Below are 21,051 nucleotides of genomic sequence, written 5' to 3'. Positions count from 1 at the left end.
CTGTGCTGTCTCGAACCTCCCTTATACGTGATCTCGGCGTCCTTTGGGATGATAAATTATCACTTAACGAACATTTAGAGTTGGTTGTCGCAAGTGCTTCTAGAACGCTGAGGCTTATATATAGACTCACAGAGATTTTCGTGATTCACTTTGCCTCAAGTCACTTTATTGTTGTTTAGTTAGATCAACATTGGCATACGCTTCTGTGGTCGTTGGTCCAGTCCGTTCTGGATGGATCTTAAGATTTGAAAAGGTCCAAAAGCGTTTCATTAGGAACGCTTTTCGACGAATGGCTGGCCCCAATGCCGCTATGCCCAGCTACGAATCTCGCTGCAATTTTCTAGGTCTGGAATCCCTGTAAGTAAGACGCTCCCAAGCGCGCGTCCTATTCATCGGACGCATGCATTTAAGGGCACGTAGCGCACTAAACAAGGTTTCTCGTCACACATTTGGTTCCAACTAGCCTCTTCTCCTGTGTGTTCGCGCTTTTAATACTAGCTCAGATCCTCCCCAACCCCGTTTATAATCCTTTATAATCCTTTTCCCTGATACTCTTCCCTATCCTCTTTATTTTCTCATCCTTTTTTTCCGACTATCATATCTAATCTTATTTACTCTTCTGTTCTTATGTTTGTATTTTAATCTAATATCTGTTTTCATGTGCTCAAAAGTTCGCTTTAGTATTAGAAATTAAGATAGGTTAAGTTAGGAATTAGTTAGATTTAGGAATTGTTAAACCATCAGGCTGACAATTTGAATATACTTGAAAATGAAATGAAATGAAAAATGAAATAAAATGAAATGATTCTTTCAGCTGCTTTGTCAGACCTTTTTCCCATTCACTTAAAAAAATCCTTTTTATTACAGTTATTCGATCAATAGATAGTTGAGTTTTTTCTTAGCTTTGTAAGAAGATTATCTCGAACTTGATTTTTAAATGATTATTCACAATTCTGTAAACTTGCAATGCAAACGTCGTACGAGAAACCAAGATAACCAAGATGGTAAAACAAATGCTCTAAATGATTCTTACGATTTTCGAAATAATTATATCCATTACATTGAAATTTCACAGTTTAATTGCCGAACGGCTACCGTAACGTAGCTAAAATTAGTATTGTTGGCAAGTTAGTCTTACTTAAATCCTAAATCTAACAAATTTTATATAGCTGCAACCTGTCTGTGTTATATTTATATTGTTTTTTCTGGATTATAAAATGAACTACAACGTTTTATCTTCAGTGTGAGTCGGTTTCGAACTAATGGAATAATTGACACAAAATTTTAACTTTTATTTATTTTTGCGCTTCACCAATCCAGGAGCTCCGAGCGAGCTCACTGTGCGCCGACATTTCGTTGGCCTATTGCACATCATCGACTTTGGCCCCCGGGGCGTTTGAACGGTTGCCAAAAAAGTGGATCAGCAGGAACAGTTGCACCCGCATGTTATAAGCTCTCTACGGGGTATCGTTGAGAACCTGCTTGGGATAGACTATTTTTTATCGCTCACTCCCCCCCCCCCATCGGCTGCTGCATACTGCAGTTGCACTGCAAACGCAATCGGTAGGAAGATGTGAGGATCCCTTCCAACTGCAGGCAATCTCCGTTCTCCTGTCCCTTCGGCTGTGAGTTTCGGTTGCTGTTGAAATTTGTCCGTCTTTTGTTTTTAAATATTGTTCTTGTGCTATCATTGTCAACCGAACCGGTCGAATTGCATCTGTTTGCTGTTGTTTTGCGGGGTGTGTTAGAACATTTTTTGAAGGTGCAGATGGATTGCAAAAAAGCACCATTTGCGCCATTTCGTTCCCTTTGCTTGCTATACCCAAGTCTTGTGACATTGGCCGTGCACACTTGGGTTGTTGTGTAGTGTAGTTTTCGGTCGGCAGAACCTAATAATAGTAAAAAAACGATGGCTGCATTGTTTATTCAAATCACGGTCAAGCGGCCAGTAGTGTGCTGCAACGGGCACATAAATCAACCCATCGTGCGTAGTTGGTTTGCCATCTTCCATCTGTGTCAACCATCAACCCGCGCACACACACACACACTACTCCGCGCCTACACCCGGAAGCGGTTGGTTTCTGGGAAATCGTTTGCACAGGAGGACGATGGTGAAAAATGAGAACAGTGGTAGTTCTGTGGACCGTAGCCGCTGGCACTGGTTCGTAGCGAAATGTTGAGCCAGCTAACATACGCTTACGCTGGTGGCTGCATTGTGTGTGTGTGTCTGTTTTTTTTTAATCCTATCCCTTCTGCATTCTGCTCAGCAGCCGCCCAAGCTTTACCGTTTGACGCAATTCGTTTGCGTTCGCTTTGCAGAAAATGACTGGTGACAGCAATGGATGCAATTTTGACTTTGATTAACACTGACGGAGTGACGGGCGCGAGGCGCAAGCAAATTTGTTCTAGTGCACTCAGAATTGTACCTCCCTTCCCTTTCTGCTCTCTCCCCCCGCCCTCGGAGAGCTTCATGCCGCACGCAAACGGAACGAGGAGAACGTATTTTAATAGTTTGGATTTTAGCTGTTGTGACATTTTTGGTGGCATTTTGCGGATGATTTGTGGAATGTGTTTCATCGCGCAGACATTTCGTACATTCTGCGGTGCGGACGGGCACGCCTATTGTTTTTGTCTTTCGGTGACAAATAATAGTTGTTTGTCGGGGTAGGAAAATATCAGTAGCATTTTGGTGTTCGCTATCTATTTCTCCGTTGTTGTAAAGCTTTTATTTTAGCTTTAGGAAGAGCAATGTAAGTAGTTGAACCAATGACGGGCATATTATTGAGTCCAAGTTTACTAATATGGGATGGATAGCCTTTTAAAAATCCTTAATACTTGACATCATGTAAAAAACATTTTATATCTAATATTTAATATCTAATATCTAATTCGATATCTTTTTGAAGTTTCTTCTAATTTCATGTTTTTAAAATTGTTGTATTCTCTATAACAGATTTTAGTTTTCATGTTACCGTTTTTGCGAAGCTAGAACAAGGATTTTTGATCGACTATAGGACTATTATCGTATTGTGTGTAAGTTCGGGAACTTGTCATGACTAATGGGGCGCCTCCATCTTCAAACGTAACGGAACGATATGAATGGAAAAAAAATGAGCTCAAGAATTTTGAAGCGATTTTGTACATCTGAAACATTGTTTTGTACTTCTTTTTCTTCTTCTCGGTCTCAAAAACTGTTGACTTACAAGGCCTGCTTGTACTACTAGTAGAGTGTTGGGTAAATTTGTTTCAGATTCATGAATCAGAATGAGTCTTTGAATTTATTCAATGAATCTGAATTTCGGTTACAAAAATTAATGAATCTCAAAAAATCATGAAAATCGAAAGATTCATATATCTCGAAGGATTCAAAAATCTCTAGGGATTCATAAATCTCCAAAGAATCATAGATCATGAGCTTCTTATTATACTACTTCTTGGCGCAACAACCTACGTGGTCATGCTTTCGAGACTTCTTGGCATCTACAACCTATCCAAGTTCATGAATCGTAAGAGATTCGTGCATTTTTGGAGAATCGATTCGATATTCGAAGATTCATCGGTGAAGATTCATATGAATGAATCACAGCGAGAGATTCATTAAAACTAACACTGGGGTCCTTTCCGTTTTATGATCGTAGGCTGAAATTTCAGGCTGTTAGCTGTTTGCATTGTATAGCAGTTTTCGTGCAGCTATCTAAGTGAGTATAATATACAGGTGGGCTTATCCTAAGGTGTATGAATGTAGAAGGCTGATTTTTATCACTTCTGTTTTTGAATGAAGATTTTAAGAGTGTTTTGAGTATTCGTCAAGCCTCCAGAAAGCTCGTTGGAGCAAAAGTTTTCACTCGTTCTGTCAAAAAGTGATGCTCAAAATTGGTTATGAAAAAATGCTATGAGACCACCTGGACTACATACACTTTGATTCTGGATTCACCAGATCTCTTTACAGGGTTTACCTAGCCAATCTGGCATCGTCAAAGCGTTATCGGTCGCCGTAAATACTTTTTCGGGCGACGTAAACCCTCAATTGGGCACTGTCATTTCTATTCGGGCCTTGTGAAGTATGAATCGGGCATAGTACAGAATGAAAGCGTCCTACTCTTGAAGGTGTCAAATCGGTAGCATCGGTGTGTTTGATCAATCAAGTTGTTTAAAAATAAGTATTTTGCATGTTGTTTAACTTATTATGTATTATTTTAAAATGTTCACTTAATTAAATCACCAAACATATTATTTTTTTTTTAAATATAAAACCTAATTGCATTGTACGGGTTTGAATTAAATTTTTTTAAAAAGGAATTTGAATAATTTTTTATGTGATTAAACTTATAAATAGTGAATATTCTTACATATCAGTTCAACTACTATCAAAAAAGTATTGTTTTGCAGCTAGAAAGCAACAAAATATAAAGTAGGCCCAATTCATTCTGTACTTTGCCCGATTCATACTTCACAAGCCCCGAATAGAAATGACAGTGCCCAATTGAGGGTTTACGACGCCCGAAAAAGTATGTACGGCGACCGATAACGTTTTAACGACGCCCGATTGGCTAGGTAAACCCTGTAATGCACCTTGGGATAAATGTAAACACCATCTTGTTTTGCCATTTTTTCGATCAGGTACTCGAATCTAGTTCATGCTTTGAGGCTAAAATAATCTAGACTGAAAATTGCAGCTTAGTTTTGTGTGTGGTTTTGTATGGAGTGTTTACATGATTTCAGCCTCCAACTGTCAAACTTCATACAAAAAGCTGACTAGAATCGTGAAGGGCCCCACTAGTGGACTTGGCTTTCATAGACTTTTTTATTTCCCGTAGCAGGCATATTGTTAAGTCGTACGAGGTGGGATTCTGACTAGCAGGCATATTGTTAAGCCGCACGAGGTGGAATTCTGACTACTACTACATAGACTACTAATGATTATGAAGCTTATCCAAGCGACAAAATCGACATGCTTTCTCGCTCTCTCACGTTTACTGATCTATTGGGTAGAATGAGAAAGCATGTCGATTTTGTTAGTTGGGTAGCTTAATGCTTTGTAAGCAATTAAAAAAGTTTGTTTTTAAATTGAATTGGTTAGTTGGTCGATACACGCAACGCTTTTCTTTGATGTCCTTTAAATCTAAGGGGCTTATAAAGAGAAACTAATTCTGATCCATTACAGGAATTGGAATACTGAACTCATACTGATTCTGAAACTGAATCCTTTACTCATACTGGTCCTAGAGCGGATACAGTATTCATAACTTTTCATAAACATGAACTGAGTCCTGTGTAGGTTCAATACTGGTATGAGTTCATACCAAGAGTTGAACTAAAACAGGACTCATACCACTCTTGGAACTCATAACTCTTACATTAGCTGCTGGTTCCCTACCGATTCAGGAAATTTGCCGAATCCATATTGGTTCTGAACCTTATCTTAAACCCATACCGGTCCTGAAATTGGTCCTGTTGCATGTGCCTATCCGGTACATGATTCTGTTACCATACTGTTCGCTGATCTATCCCCGACAATAAATGAGCAGTGCAGAAATTAGAATTTCAGTTGTAGAAATCATATAATGTAAATTATTAATTATTATTTTTTAGTTAAAAGGAACTAAAATTGAGACGTATTAAAGAGTGTTATAGAACATTGAAATATACCAATAATTTCATTAAAATCAATTGACAACATTGTATTTCGCTATTGTTATCTGTGACTACCTGAGTCGGATTTAGAGACCTAGTAGCAAAGCCCTTGTTCAGTCTAGACTCAAAATAATCTCCAATAATTTAAAGCAAAAGACATTTTAACATGATTCATTCCCCTGCGCTGACAGCTAAGCCACTTGCCGTGTGCCGTCGTCCATTAAGAGCCTTACCGTATTTTTCTCACCGTCAACACACCTGCCACGGTGCTGTAATTTATGCCTGCATAGCTTCCCGTGCGCGATAGCATAAATACTAACCTAACCTTGACAATCACGGCACCAACCGCTTCGTGTTGATGGTTGGAGCATGTTTTGGCTCTCGCCTAGCACAGGAGCTCCATTAAAATGATTTACACGACCGTATTCAATCGGTACGTAATTGATTGTGTTTGGAGTTTCTGGCTCTTTTTGTCTGCGGTTCCGCGATCCTGATCACCTTTGATTCGACGCAAATCACACTCTCTCGGCTGGACCTTTGATCCTCGGCTAGAAAAAAAAAAATCTAACACACACGCGACTGTTCTAATTTTTGCCCAACTCAAGCGTTATTAATCATGCGCCCTGTTTGTGTGCGAATAAACGGCACACCCTGAGCGCAAAGGGACGCGAGTTTTATTTTTTTTGGTTTGTTTTGACGATGAAAAGCAGCACTCATGTGTGTGTCTTGGAAAAGTGGGAGGAAACTGATCCTGTTTGTTCGGTTTTTATTAATATATTCCACATTTGCTAGCAGCAAACCGGGAGCAAAGCGATCCTTTTTTTTATTAATATACTTCCCGTCGCTGTACTTTGTTGTCCAAAAATAAACACTCTCCATGAAACGTGCAGCTGGTTCGTATTTTAGTCATTAGTTTTTTCCTCATCTTGTTTGCCAGATTGGGTGTGCGAAAAAGCAAAACAATCGTCACTTGGGGGAAAAAAAATAAAAGGTAAACCGACAAGGTACAACAAACATATTTTTGGACGATATTAGCATAAGCTTCCCCCGGCAATGGGAAACAGATGCACAGAACATTTTCCAGTGACAAGGTAGGGTATGTCATGAGGGTGGTCTCCCGCCCTTGATCTCGAAACCCTCGCGTCCAATTCGCGCGTTTGATCCCTCAAAAGATGGCATATGAATTATGTACTGATGTTTCTCGCTCGCACGTCACATCGGCCGGGTATTAATTCATGTCGACCCACTCTGTCCGAATGATGATGATGATACTGAATCGCATCTTCGCTTTCCTACGACACTTTCATTCTGCCTACTGTCACGACTGAAGATCCAACTCTCCCCACATCGTAGTTTATTTTCGGTGCCCGAAACGCACTTCCAAAGCTGCGAAACACCTTTAGTCGCTGGCTTTGTTTGTTGGGCCACCCCCCTGCCCCGGCTCTGTGTGCTCGCCACTAAACTCGCCCACACGCGCCAGCCGCGCTCAACCGTTGGCGGCTCTCCAAGGAGCGTGGCCCGGATGTGTCCTTTCCCATTTGGGAGGGGTTCCCTTTTTGCTCTGCCCAGCAGGAGGCAGGTTTGGCGTGGCGGTGCCATAAATCAGGTGTTGACTAAATTTTTCCGACGGCACGGCGACAACTTGCAAGCTGATCAACGCTGCCTGCAAACCCCACGTTTTGTGCCCCGATGGATGTTTTACTTTTCGGGGCAATTCCTCCCTATTGGCTTCGATTGTAAGTTGCTGAGCATCATAGTGCCGATTCAGCTAAGACCTACCGGAAGCTTATCAATACGCTTCGCGCAGTTGGGGGTATACCGATTCGAAGACGACTGTAGACAGTTTGGCCATCTTCCAACTGCAACTGTCATGTGGAAAAATTAGCCCATCAAACGTTTCGAAAAAAAGAGTGTATTTGTGTGTGTGTTTTATGGCACAGTTTTTGGACAGCATTGGACAAGTGGGCCTGTTCTACGTCAATGAGATTTAATGGGTCTTTGAAGATGGTACGGGACATCGTTCGGTTTCAAGGTTTTCTCTCTACGAAATAGTACCATTAGTCATCGGTCGTGATTTTGTCAATGAATTTGTTTACTTTTTTTTCGCCAGCAATGTTTATACACTGGCTAGAACATCCACTGTTTGTGACGTACGAGGTTCAGTTCGTTCAACTGCACCTAAGCTGCGTGTTGGGTAAAAGTGACCGATTCAACTAAGACTGCATCTCTCTGAGTGTGTAAAATATAAAGCTGCTGGATAGGAATTGATGGTCTTTGGATTTAGCTCGCACTATTGAAGAAGTTTGGGCTAAGCTAAAGTATACACTCGAAAAGAGCTATCTTAGTAAGCAAAAATATTGAATCCAGAACATTGCTAGAACAAAATGAATATTTTTGGTATTAATTTGAAAACGTTAGAAATTAAATATTTCATCAAAGCTTTCGTGTTTGTGACAGAATATACTATTAATTTATTAATTCGGTATTTTAATTACCAATTTCTACAGTTTTTGTGACAAATATTTTTAAAATACATCTTTTTTGGTAATGGTTCTCATTATCAATTCTATATAAAAAAATGATTTAAATAATATTTTGAAGAACGCACATTGTGTAGCTTGTTATATAAGATTTTGCTGGTTATGATTTTTTTTCTGAAGTATGATCATTTACTAGTTTTTGGTAGTTGTTAGCTCAACATCGTTCTTTAGTGAATTTCTTTGATCTTTAAAATTAATTATTCTGCTTCCTTGACTCTAATGTTGACGCCTTCAGTACTGCGTTTTTTGAATGTTCTGGAAACATAATACAACGTATACAGTAAAATGTTTTTGAGGATAAATGATGTTTCGGACATTGATTTTTAGCCATACTTTTACTGCCTACTGCCTCTGATCATGAAGCTTGATTCTCGGTACTACTCCTCATTCACCTCTATGATATGAAGTCAACTCTGTCTAGAGTAGTGATGTGCTGTATGGAGCGCACCCACGACTCCGATCCGACTCCGACTATTGTTAGTTCGATTCCGACTCCGGTAAAATGGAACCACTAGATCCGTCCGGAGTCGGAGTCGTCCGGAGTCGTTCGGAGTCGTTCGGAGTCGGAGCTGTTCGGAGTCATTCCGAGTCGTTCAGAGTCGTTCTACTCCGGACGACTCCGGACAACTCCGGATGACTCTGAACGACTCTGATGACTCCGAACGACTCTGACGACTCCAAACGACTCCGACTTCGGGCGACTCCGGGCGATTCTGGACGATTCCGGACGATTCCGAACGACTCCGGATATTGCAGCGCGGACTTACCTTGCGGAGTCGATTCCGGATGTATCAGAGTCGGATCGTAGTCGACTCTGGATTTTTGCCAACTTTACCCATCATTTGTCTAGAGGTTGCAGAATTGTTTGAAGAAATTATAGATTTTTCAATTCTTTTATAGTAGCTTTGTTTTGTGTTTGATACGGACATGATGAGACTTAATCATGTGTAACTGTAAAATGTAGAGCCTTTTGTAGCTTACTATGGACTGAGTTTATTTGATTTTATATGCTCTAAAGCCACTACAAGTGATCCATTGATACTTTTTGCAAAAATGATTATGTCTCGCAGTTCCTTTCATCACCGTCGCATTAGTTCGTGCTCTAAGTTTAGTTACAATAGCAGATTCTATCTAGCCTTCTCAGATTACTATTATAAAAACTAGATTGGATGCTCTCGAATCTAAACAAATAAAAATAAAACCTAATCTGATTCTTTACTTTAAGAGATCCTTGTGTTATTCTACAAGCTTGTAAATTCTTCAGTTTCTTCAGTAATTTCTTCAGTTCAAAATCTTCAGTTTTCTTGTGAAATCACCATGAATTATGATCCTTATACGACTAACTCCGACGACCGTAACACCGATCATCCGTTCGAATGCGATTATGGGAAACCGCCAAATGACTCTGTTCGGAAGTGCCTCTTCTTAGCGGTGGTAGCACACGCTCTCGGGGGAATATATGCATAAAACATCTATAATCTCTGCGACAAAGCACCACACACGTGGGGTGCTCCCCGCGTTACATAACGCCAAGCTGAGCAATTTGCAACCGGAGCGTAATGGTATAAATGCGCCCTAAATGCGCCGCTAGAACAACACGAACGGTACGAAATGCGCTCAACCTTAGGTTCCCCTTAACCAGCTTACACCTTTGCAGCCATTTAACCGTGTCCGGGCTTATGGAAGGGCTTCACTCATGGTGGGAGTTTACTGGAGAGCAACACAGTGTGCTTGACACACGCTTCCTGAACACGGTTAACATAATGCTGTCAATTTCTTATGCTGAAAATCCGCTACGCAATCACCACCATCACCGTGGTGAGGGAGGGTGGATGACTCCCGGAGGAAGTCGGCTTGCCGAAATATTCCAGCACAAACTGTGTTGCGTTCGGTTTGCTCGAAGGTCATCCAGGCCAACCCAAACCGGGAAGAGCGGTTTGTTGAGTCGCCGGTGCTTTACGTGTTTACCAGCACGCGCCCAAACTATCGATCACAGACTGTGTCCCCTCCACCCCGTGTTTTTGTGGATTTATTTGACTCTGGTCTGGTTGGGCGTTTAGGTGCCGAAACTATAGGCTATGAGGCAGTGCGGGAGGCTACTGATAACACACTACAAACATGCCACACTAACGCTACCGGGCAGTTATTATACTGGTGCGATGTGGTAACGCGGGACGGAAGCGTTCCCTTTTTGAAGGTCACGATGCGAATGTACCGTAAACATTCGTGCCATCTTCCGCATCTCTATCCGAAAAGGGTAGAGTTTTTTTCTTGTGCTTACGGTTTGTATGAGAAGAACACACACACTGGTCACAACTGGTTTGTTGCCGTCTGATCTTTTACCAGTAACGAAACGCAAACCGTGCCAGGAAGTGTGTGGATGAGTTTACGAGGTTCAGGGAAAAACAATACCCTAATAGAGCTGTTGTACTTTTTGGTACAGCATCGTTCGCTCTTGTGCAGCAAAATTGTTTAAGGAAGCGGTGGACGAAACCAATACTTCGCCCATCCCTGAACTTTATGCCGTACATTCCACCAGAATAGTCACGTTCTGGCTTCGTGTTGCGTGGAAATTTTACAATCAATAACGAGAAGCTACGCACATAACGACCAGAAAGGACACAACAGCCGGTGTACGTTCTACAGGGGGCAATCTTTCATCACTACCCCGGGTACGACCCTCCCTGGATAGCTCCCCCGCACCGCTAACTCTCTGTTTGTGTTTACGCGGTACAATTTGTTGAACGAAGTGAGTCAAAATTCGATCCGTTAACCACCCCCCGGTGGGTAAACAGCTCTCATGCGTAACCTTTGCAAAGATTCATGCGCTTCCCATTGGTTGGTCCCAGCTGGAGGAGTGGTGACCTTTTGCTTCGCATGTTGTGGCGTAGCGCACCAGAATCGATGGTTTATTGGCGCACGCGGGTCAAGAGCATTCTGCCGCACCGGGGATAGGAAATCCTTACGAAATTTCCCATTGACCCAGTTACGGGAGTGCGCGCGGATCGACAATGTTGCCTAACTGCTGCACCTTCATCCCGAACCGTAAGCAGAATCTCGGAGCTACTGCGCTACAGCACACTGCTAGAGCAGACACAGCTTTTGCCGATAGTTGGCTAATGTTGATGCAATAAATTTCATACCACGTACGCGCTTTCGCAAGAGAAGGTGCTCCAGTTTGGCAGTTGCCTGTGCCACAGTATGGCGTGACATTGTGCGGTTCTGGAGTTTAGTGGTCACGTTTGAAGTACGCTTTGGAGAGATATTGGAGTGCGCATTAGTCGCTAATGGATGGCGGGGATTTAGCGGGAAAACTGTTTGCTGACCTGCTTAAGTGTCCCAGTGACACAGAATCATTGGTACCAGTTTGTTTCCTATCAGCTTCTAATACGATGGCGCTTCAGCTATATCGAGATATTCCGTTTGGATCTCAATTTCCCCTCACTTCCTTATATTGAGCAATGTTTTCGATCACATCGTTGTTTACATTTACTCTGCAATACATTCTCACACCCCATCCAAACCGGTACGAATGGTCCGTGGTCGGACCACAACATCGACGAAGAGGAGTGCTGTTAATTTACAAATGTCTTTTTGTGAACGATGATGACACGAAACGGACCGCCTTTTTCTGCCACCGTAAGCGCTCCCATGGTTGAGGAGCAACAACAACAAAAAAAAACCTGGGAAAACATGAAAAACTTGGACACCCTTGGACGGTGTTCGGCCAACGGTACCGCTGAACCCCGGTTACGGTAGTCATTTGTCGAACGTCGTCTTCGGCAGACGTTTGGCTGTAGTAAGTGCAGTGTGTCAGCAGAACGGTAGTCGCGCTCGGAAGCGAAAATTGTATTTCATTTTGTTTGTTTTGAGCCAGTGGAACGCAGAGAAGAGTGATAGCTGGTGTTGTGTTTTGCTTCAGACAATTAATGTATCGATAATTTCAACACGTGAGTCGTGACCACTTCCGTTCAGGAAGTTGGAGGTGTTAAAGACATTAAGTATTAATATAAGATCAGTGCCATGCAGTGTGTATCATTAATTCTTCGCAGTTCGAAGAAACTCTAATACAAGCTGACACCCAATGTGAGTAACTGGTGTGCATTAAAAAAAAAACACACACATACACAATCCATGAAACAGCCGACTCTGCACCGTTTAAGAAACAACCTACACGCTCCATCCACGAAAAGGTCGCCCCGAAAGGTTGTCCACAAAGAGTGCTGAGGTCTGCACAGTGTTTTTGAAAATATTTTTAAATAGCAACAGCCATAAAGGAAGGCGGTGAACAGGCGCGGCAGTTTTTGCTTTCCCCTCGGCGCACTTTTCCCCCCGGCGGACGGGTATGTTTTCTCACTTTCCCCTAGAGGGGCAGCGCTAGAGTGAATACGTGCCATACGTCGGCTACTAGTGTGTCCGACACGATGTTCTGTTCTGCGTTCTTCGCTTGCGGTGAGGGTGACTTACCTTAAGACCCCCAAGAGTAAACCGCTTTACCTTGCGAGACAAACCGGCGTTGGGGACCTGTTTATCAACACACGACACGGGACACGGGTGGTCAACGTTATGAACCATCTTCCCTAGTATTCGAAGTAATGTGACAGTATCCCCCGCACGCGCTCTCTCTCTCTCTCTCTCTCTCTCTCTCTCTCTCTCTCTCTCTTTTCTGCACCATAACCGCACACAGATATCTTCATCATGCGCATCTAGCGGGAACACGCAGCAATCCCAATCACGTACCCCCAGTATCATCCTTTCCCGAGCCGTTGATAGGTGTTGTAGAAGCCGGTTCGCTTGTTGTCCTCGGGGGCGAAAGTATTTCTGGAAATTCAACAAGTGTGAACGGCACGAGACTACGCTCCGCGCTTGTGTGTTCAGTTTTTTCGTCATGTTGAGTTTATTTTTGAACGCGTATGGTGGTGGACAAGTAGGGGCAAGAAGAGCTGCAATGACTCACGTACCATCACTTTTAGCGCCACCACACTCGTCCGCATGGTGGGACAAGGTTTTAGGATGTGTTCTGAACATTCTGTAGAGGTGATTTTTGTCGGTCACAAGGAAATTAGATCGCTCTTTATTGTTGGCTTGGGTTATCATTATTGCGACAACTCTTAGAGGTCATTGAGTAGTCATTTTGAATGAGATCTGAAGTAGGCGATGGTACTATTGCGAGATAAACTGTGTTGAAGGACAAACAATATTTGTCCTCATGGGTTATTGTACCCAACCTTGGTAGACAGACAATGAGTATTATTAGAGATATTGTCTTTATAATCTTGAAGACATTGGAGGTACATTAGAAAATTGGTACAAATAACCTTGTTGTTATTTATTAAATTGCCAAATGATTTGAAGAATAATTAATACTTCGTTTCCTATTATTGCTTCAATTGCGCTATTATCCTAAGTTCTTCTTCTACTTGGCGTAACATCCTATGTGGACATACCGGCCTATTCAGGCTTTCGAGACTTATTCAGGAACAAGCAGTCGGATAGTTATTCCCTGCTACGAGAGACGGTCTATTCTAGACTTGAACACAACACGGGCACGTTTTTAAGTCGCACGAGTTGATGACTATAGGACCTGTCCCTTGGTTATTCTTTGAAAAGATGTAGAATACCTTGAGAGAGAGAGATCGCAGGTCATTGATTCGACCAGCGTTTCTAATGTCAGCTAATAAAACTTATCGATAGGAAACGTACCGACATAACTTACCTCGCTCGGTATCATTCATCAAACCCACGGTGGTAATATATAACAACCATCATGTCCATATTGAATCGATTATTATTGATCGTCTGGAAGAGGAATAAGAAGAAACGTCTTCCTCGAAACGTGTTCACCCCACTCCAGCCACGACCTGGACCACCTCCTGAACAAATCGGTCATTGGAGATCGATAAAAAGAAGAAGTACAGATGAATAATAATCATATGCCTGTGCACCGGCATAAACTACCTTGAGAGGAGATATGCAAAAATAAAAGTCTCACTCACTCATCAAAAACCGGTCCCGGCGTTTTTTTTTCCTTCACCTGGTAATTCCGTACCTGGTTATTCTCAGCCGGCAAAAGCCTCCATCAAAACCCTCCATGATTTCAACCGGTTCACCTTCACGTCTACCCCAGCGGCCCCACCACTTGACCAATTCCATCGTCGGTTAGCGGCAACAAAACGATGAGAAGGCATATTCCTTTGACCGCGTGGATGGGGATCTCCCGCCTGGGGTGGGCGACGTTCGGTCAGGTTTGGGTACTTACTTGCTCCCTCGCCAAAGCCGGGGCCGACCAAGGTCTGTTTCACTTGCTGCAAAAACTTCACTCCACAAGTATTCGCGGTCATGCTAGCGCTACCATGACTCGGCGGAATCTATGCCCCAATCTCTGAAGAGTTCCGTCGGATGTCTTTGGGCGGGGTCCCCAAGAGGAAGGGGAAGCACACTGGAATGGAGCGAAAACCCGTTTCCCGGTCCCTTCTTGCACCAGAAGATCCGAAAGCAGGTTTTAAGGGTTTGTGTTTCTCCAACTTTCTGCTCACGGCGAATCTGCCCTCACCGACCCGGGTAAGTTTAATTTGAATAATTCGATCGGCGAAAGTTTTTTGTTGTTGTCCCCCTTCACGAAATATCCTCCGATATCTCCTCGTTTGGACATAATCCATTCCGCCCGGCTTTATCTCCGGCACAGACATATCCGATAATCTAACTTCAAATCTCGCTCGGTCTTGGGCTTCCTCTGCAGAAGCTTTGGTTCCGATTGGGTCACACCGTGGGTCTTATTTTTTGTGTTTTATGTGTGGTTTTAATGTAGTAAAATTGTATTTCTACCACCTTCTTACCATGGCATCATAAACCGGTTGCATAGAATGAACGGGAAGGTTTTTTTTCTCCGCTAACTTATCATCCCGAAAGGGGCCGGAGAGGGGAACAGACAGGCTTTGAGCCCTGGCAGTACGGGACGAGAATGGAGAAAAACGTGATTTGGCAAGCACGTGGTCGGTGAATGCACGATGATGGCGATGATGATAATGATGATGATGCCAATGTGCTTAAAGTCGGGCCCCAATATGGAGATTGGACGCTGTGCGGCTGATTTGCATGCAAATCGAACCCGTTTCGCAGCTTACGGTGGGAATCATGTAAATGTGTTTTGGGTCGGAACTTTGTTTATCCAAATTTAAAGACGGCGTTTCGTAAGCATTGACTCATCATATTTGATGGTGATAGTTTTGGTCGCTCAATGAGCATTTGGTGACGTATTGGTGACGGTACAGAAGGATATAGTAAATCGTGGGGATAGTTCAATTTCAGCTAAATGTCTTAACTAATAATTCCGTTGCAGCCAGCAAAGAAGTAGATCCCTTGTTGTAGCCTACCAAGTAAAGTCGTTCCCGGTCTCTAAATGTAAATTCTTGAAGATGAAGGTTTTTTTTGGGAATAGGCAATTGATATTCAAGCTTATAAGAGATATAAATTTAATCTCCACTCTACACCTGTTTTTGTCTTAAATCATTGTGTTTTGTTGCTACCGACATCTTCCATTTTCTGCGGACTAAACCGGCAAGTGTGAACCATCTTTCCCTACCACCAAATAAAAGATCCAAACTAATGTTCGCTATTATTGGCCGGCACCACACGGGCCCCATAGTGTTGCGTTTATTTGCCTGTCATCATCCACAGACCTGTATCATCATCCAAACCAAACGCGAGCTGAACGAACCATGGTCCCCGGTCTATGCTCTTCTGTGTCCTTGCCGTCTGCCGGTTGAATCATCTTCACCCATCCACACGTCTAGCAACAACCCGGCGCTCCGCAAAACATGTGCGAAATACTTGAGCGAAGTGCTAGACATTTGAGGTCGAGCCCAGTGCGCGTATGACGTAAAGCGGGTGCACAAGTGCTCTTGATACGTGCGATGATGATGCGATGCAAGATGGCAGGATACAGCAGCGTGCGCTTCTGTTTGGTGTAGTGTATTGGATATGATCGCAAGGGGCCGCGGACAGGGCGTCGGCTTCAAACGATGGATGTGCCAGCAGCGAGCAAGAGTGCTCCTTTGTCCGCCTGACGATTAGATCGACTGTGTTTATGTGCGAGGCGAAAGGATGATCGGTGGGCCAGGGCTGCAGTAGGCTTTCCAATTAAAATCGTAAAACAGTTGCTCTTATGCTAAAATCGTAAACAGCTCCGGAACACCGTGGAAACGAGGAAACTAATTAAATACACAACTGCAACACAGTTATCGGCTTCTCGCGCCTATATTTGCTGCTTGCCATTTCGAGTACAGAAGGACAGAGAGAGTGAGAGAGAGGGGAGTAAGGTTTAGAAGTGAATGCTGACATTAGACGGTCTCGTCCTTGAGGTCAGTTGTCTCGAGACATAATAAGCAGCATTGTTCATTTCCTTGTAGGAATTCTTGAATACATTGCTTTCGATTATTTCTTATGTTTTCTTTGTGTGACGGGCATATTTGTAAGCTTGGGCACAATCAAAGTTAGTAATGTGTTTTTAAATATGTTAGAAAACACGTCATGTTTTTTTTAATTGACAACATGCTTTGTTGCATTACGACCTTTTTGTTCTTTTTTGTATAATGTCATTTGATCGATTAAATTGTGAATGTGTTCAAAAATTAATAATAACAATCAAAATCAATCATAAATACATTTCCCCATTACTAAAATACCGAATGTGCTGCTTATTATTTGTTAAAGAATGCATTCTACGTCATCAGCACCGCGTTTATAGTGTGAAGTCGGTAGCTCTTGTGCGACTCTACAGCACTGTTTATTATTCGAAGGACATTTTATTAACCCCGAAAAAAAAATTGGATAAAGAACTATCCGGGAGGTTAGGTTAGTTATTACCAAACTCTTCTCTCTCACTCAACATCTCGCGAACATCTGCAACAGTTTTTGTTTCGAATTTTTACACCAAATATGAGTAGCGGTCCCGTGGTACATTCGTCAACTCAAACGACTCAATAACACGCCCGTAATGGGTTCAAGCCCGGATTGGACCGTCCCCCCGTAGTAAGGACTTGACTATCCGGCTACGTGGTATTAATAAAGTTTTGAAAGCCTGTATAGGGCCGGCATGTCCTCGTAGGATCAGGTCCCAGTATCACGATGCAACGTGTAGCTACAGTAGATTTGCTAAGGTCAAGAGAAGAGTATAGTGTATTGTTGATACAATAACAAGACCATGTTAAATTGATTGATATCGGTGTGTTAGGAAACTAGAAAAAGATGTTTAAGCGTGATCTGAAGTTGTTAAGCTGCGCTTGCGCTTAAAGTTAAGAACTCATCATCTTTCAATCTGACATTAGGATTAAACTGAAACTTATTAGGATTAAGCTAAATTAGGTTTAACCTCATATTGTATAGGCCTGTGTAGGTAAATTAAAATTTAAATTTACTGATTAAAAACTGCACACATATTAAGCATGTGGAAGCTGATAAGTGATAGTTTTGTGTACAAGAAAGCGACGAATAAAAACAAAGAGTATTTATTGTATAACCCAAACAGACGTCCGTACTTCAACTAGTGCACACAAAAATCTAGCACATTGTTCAAATCACCCTTGAAAACCATCTGAGCCTGAGTGTGTTTGTGTTTTCTTCATACCTCGCCCTTGCCACGTTCTAAGGGCCAAGGGCACAAGCAGCTGTCATTTTGTTTAGTGAAACAATTTTAATCACATTCTGATTTTTCCTGCTACCACCTCCTCCCCTAACCTACCCGTCGCTCGCTACGTACAATTGTACGGGCATTTCCATCTGGGACGCCCATTAGTCACGCCATTGAAGAATGGAGGGGAGCTGGTTGGGACGTGTTTAGTCACGTTCTAGCCATTATTAGTGCATTGACTATTGCACTGTTGCACCATCAAAAGGGGCCGGAAGGGGGATGGTGGAGAGGGGGGAGGACTGCAACCTTCTCCACAGCGGCCAAGCGATCAATTGTCATTTTGCTGATTCTGGCGCTCCCGCCATGTGCCCGCCACGTTGATAAACAGTCGCTAGTTTGCGATATCGGCTATTAAATCTTTCGTGTTTCCGCATGGTTGTGCGCGCGTGGATGGGCTGGGACCGGGTGGGAGAACAACTAGAGGAACACATTAGAGCTGCAACGTGCGCTACGTGGAGCGGATATTTTTGCACCGTTCGATTGTTTCGCTCTTCTCCTTGCGGTTGTTTGATAAATTGCCCTGTTTGCAAACGAAGATTTATGGCAGTGCTAAACAAGCTGATGGAGTAAGAAGGGGAACTAGCAAGCGGCTAGCAAAGAAGAATTGATTTCAAGGGCGAAATAGAAACAAAAAAAAGCCGAGTCGTACAGGGCACTGCACCGTTGCTGATGCTGCCAAGAAGTACGACCGCGCGGGCATGTACGGTGTGCCCCATAGGCTTTTTTCTGTTTCTCTCCCTGCAGATAAAAGCAGAATAAACGTTTTTAATGTGCAATGATGCGCGATGCAAGTGTGAGGGCGGTCGCCCCCATACGCCTGGGGAAAGAGGGGCAAGTTGCGTGCACTCAGAACACGATAGTGGTTGGCTTGTGTTGTAGCAGTTGTGGCTGCCACGAAATTGGCCACTAATGTGTGTAGGTCAAGCACGAATAATGCACCCCGAACGCAGCGGCGGATGCAATTTGGGTCGCTTTGCAGGCGAGAGTCTAGCCCCTCCCCCCCTCCCCCACGGTATCGGAGGCATTTGAAGACGAGTTCAACGTGCAAAATCGAAACACCTTTATCGTGGTGGTGTTGTGTATTGCAACACACAGTGCACGAACGAAGCGCACGGATGTGTTTTGATAGTCAAACATTTTTGTTCCTGTTTGGCGTTACGAAATCACTCAAGTGTGCCCCGGGCGGGATGAGCAATGGTACTTTCCAGAATATGAGCATCCTCGCGCGCCCGCCCTACACTGATAAGGATGACGGGAGGGAGCAGTCAATATTGTTCTTGGCAAGATCAACCGGGAATTTCGCTGAACGGTGAAACATTAGCTCCAATTTTCGTCATACGCTGGTGGAATTGTTTTGTGTTTTTCCATGGCACCGTGCGTTTGGCAGCGAACAACTTGAAGTTTGAGAAATTTTGCAGCGTGATTGCAAATTCTCAACATTCATTCGACCATTATTGATTGTTGTACCATTGCTTTTGCTGTTGTATGTTAAGCCAACAGGAAAGCTATGTTTCAATGGAAAGAATCACTTCAAAATAGGCATAAATTTCCTGCGAGCATTCTAGGAACGTATCTGGATGTAGGAGGTAGTTACTGAATTTGGGGATTTTGTGACCTTGTAGCGTATCAATGAGAACGTTTGCGATTTTTTACCCGTCAAATTTATTCCTGATAACATAACAGTGAACCGTTAACCAACAGAATGGTAAACAACTTTAATTGCACGATCATGCTGCTTATCATCTTTGTAGGGGGTAAACCTGGGATGTGTAGAAGACATTAAGAACCGTAGAAAATTGTTAGTGATTACTGAATTGTTCTGCTTACAATCAAGTTGATGATAGTACAATGGCAGATTTTTATTTGTAAAACCTTACGAGACCTCGACAGCGTTTAATATCAACTATTAGAAAGCGCAAGATCTCAAGTTGACTCCTAATGATTTTGAGAATAATTTCGTTGTTTTGAACCCCCGTTTACGCTTACTATTAAACCCCAATCCAAACCCAATAAAGAGAACGATCAAATATTTCGATACTACCACTCATATTATGAAAATTTTCAAGTGCCTTGAATAAATTAATATCTGTGAAAGATATAAAGAGTGGTGTAATCATAGTGATGGCTTGGTGAAAATAATATTTTCAATGGAAAGGCAGATTATAGATAACAGAAGGATATTGCGTATCACTAAATCTGTTCCAGTTTATTTCACCAATAAAAAAAGCTAGCATTGTCTTCCCAATTAATAAGAAACACAGCGAATATCTAATCTTGACACCCTAAATTTTATGAAGAAACGGCTCAGATAAGATAAAACAAGCTTGCTAGGAATTGGAACTAAACCAAAAAAAGAAAACAAAACTCCAAAATCTAGAAGAACCTGGGAATAGGAAATGTACTCCAAATCTTTGTGCATTCGTTTGTTGCTAACTCACTGTTGATTTGATAGTGGGCATTAAAAAAAAGACATACAAACACATCCAACTTCATCGTCTAACCAAGTCTACAACAATCCCCCCCCCCCCCCCCCCTGGAACTGGAAAGATTAGGAAGTGCCCGCGTCTGGGAGATTAATTGAAGGTACACCCAAAAACCAGTTGCCCGGTACTGGCCGCAAAGCTTTGACCACTCTATGGGGGGGCCTCCCGCTTTGCAGTGCGATAACCACAATCTGCTATTGGCAACACCAAACCACGGGTTTTTGGCACATAACGACGACCACGCTTTTGCAAGAATTCTTTTCAAAGGTCGACCAATTTTTGGGAGGAGATTGCAGAGGCAGAGACGGGGAAGAATGACCTCGACCTAGAGATTGTTTCGTTGGCGGATTCTAACCGTGCACTGGAACAAAAATAAAAGCATGAAAAAAACATTTCAATGGATCGGAATAATTACACTAGATGGTGTGCTTGACTCAGAATACTTCCATAAAAGAAAGTCAGTAAACAGTGGTGAAGTGTTGAAGGCGTTTGTATTGTCCTATACTTTACGGCATTTTATGTTCCATGTTAAGAGCAAAGTGGAGGGTAAATTGAAGGAAAATAACAAAGTACACACCAAATTACTAAACATTGAGGTTATGCCAGGTTATCAAACTGACTGACTGGCATTACTACAGATGTGGACGTCGATAAATTGGGTCTTTCCGCTTGGTATCTCACACCAAGAATGTCTATCATGCATTAG

The 21,051-nt window shown here is 42.7% G+C and overlaps 1 protein-coding gene across 2 annotated transcripts in view; it reads left to right on the top strand.

Moving 5' to 3' along the window:
- LOC120899869 (oxidative stress-induced growth inhibitor 2-like) overlaps window positions 1-21,051 on the top strand; it is a 49,916-nt gene that overhangs the window by 12,953 nt on the left and 15,912 nt on the right. The window contains exon 1 of one of the 2 annotated variants that reach the window (XM_040306158.1): window positions 11,980-12,260. The exons of the other annotated variant lie outside the window; for it this stretch is intronic. The gene's annotated coding sequence lies outside the window, so the exon portion shown is untranslated. Of the gene's footprint in view, window positions 1-11,979; window positions 12,261-21,051 lie in introns of those variants that run through there. 2 annotated transcript variants of the gene reach the window in all.

This window comes from Anopheles arabiensis, chromosome 3, assembly GCF_016920715.1.
Source record: "Anopheles arabiensis isolate DONGOLA chromosome 3, AaraD3, whole genome shotgun sequence".
NCBI classification, from domain to species: Eukaryota; Metazoa; Arthropoda; class Insecta; order Diptera; family Culicidae; genus Anopheles; species Anopheles arabiensis.
Note: the sequence above shows the minus strand (reverse complement) of the source record. Positions and strands in the feature narration are given on the sequence as shown.